This window comes from Halyomorpha halys, unplaced genomic scaffold (genome assembly GCF_000696795.3).
Source record: "Halyomorpha halys isolate HHAL.00 unplaced genomic scaffold, Hhal_1.1 Scaffold437.1, whole genome shotgun sequence".
In the NCBI taxonomy this organism is placed as follows: domain Eukaryota; kingdom Metazoa; phylum Arthropoda; class Insecta; order Hemiptera; family Pentatomidae; genus Halyomorpha; species Halyomorpha halys.
In genome coordinates this window covers 386,857-387,945 of record NW_027105773.1, presented here as the reverse complement: position 1 = coordinate 387,945, position 1,089 = coordinate 386,857, and positions in this window count along the sequence as shown.

Below are 1,089 nucleotides of genomic sequence, written 5' to 3'. Positions count from 1 at the left end.
AACATTATAAACAGTAGTAAAGTCAATATACCAATGTAATTTCATTCTACTATCTGAAAATTTGTAAACGCTCGCCAGATAAAAATCTCACTGTATGAACCTTGTAATTATTCTTAGGGGACATATGTCCCAGAATAAAGTTATTTTTTCATTCATTCATTTCATTTTCATTCATTCATTCAGGCGGATAGATGCAATAGCAACTGGTTCGATAAAATCGATTGAACGGAATGCCTCTTTATAAAGTCAATTTTTATTTCATATTCGATTAAACTCGGTATTTCGGTGTATAATTAAGTGATGTTTAATATCAGATAATAGATCTTGAAGTAGTCTGGCAGACCTTAAATGCCAAATTTAAAAAAAAAAATTATTTCTCTTAAATACCTTTAGAATTTTATAGGAAGATATGTAATTCCGCTCTCCAAGAAATACCCCCCCCCCCCATTTTATTGCTACTTCATAAAATTCATTCATTACTTTTAAATTTTTATTAGCTGTAATCATAATAAATTATTGATGATAAACTTAATTATTGTGCATAAATACACACAATATACACAAATATATAAGAGCTGATGAAGAGGTTTTGCTATGGGAGCATCAGGCTTCTGGGATTGTTGGCAGAAATATTAACCAACTACGATGGTTGCCTTCTTTGATTTATTTTAAACAAACATTCTGAGATTATTTAAATGGCAAATTGTAAGTTATAATGGAATCTAAAAAAGGTTCTTTTTTATTGGTTCCCCCTATTATTTTTAGAGATAAGTATATGACGAATAATTGCACTCATTGAATTTAACTTTTTTTTACCGAAGAGTCGACGTATAAACTTCTCCGTTCAGAGGTGTGGTTGTGGTATTGTGATCCGCTTCAACAGAACAATGTTGCCTTCCTAATGATATATTTTTTATTATTAAGTTTCCATAATTTCCAAGTTCACTATTTTCTTATTTTTTTTCGTAGGGTCCCAAAAATCAAGGAGGGGAAGCAGTGGCTCCCCCCTGTTCCCCACTGCCAACGCCCATGAGCTGCGCATACTAAAATTCAATTTTTTTTTTTTAATAATTTATTTATTGTTATTTA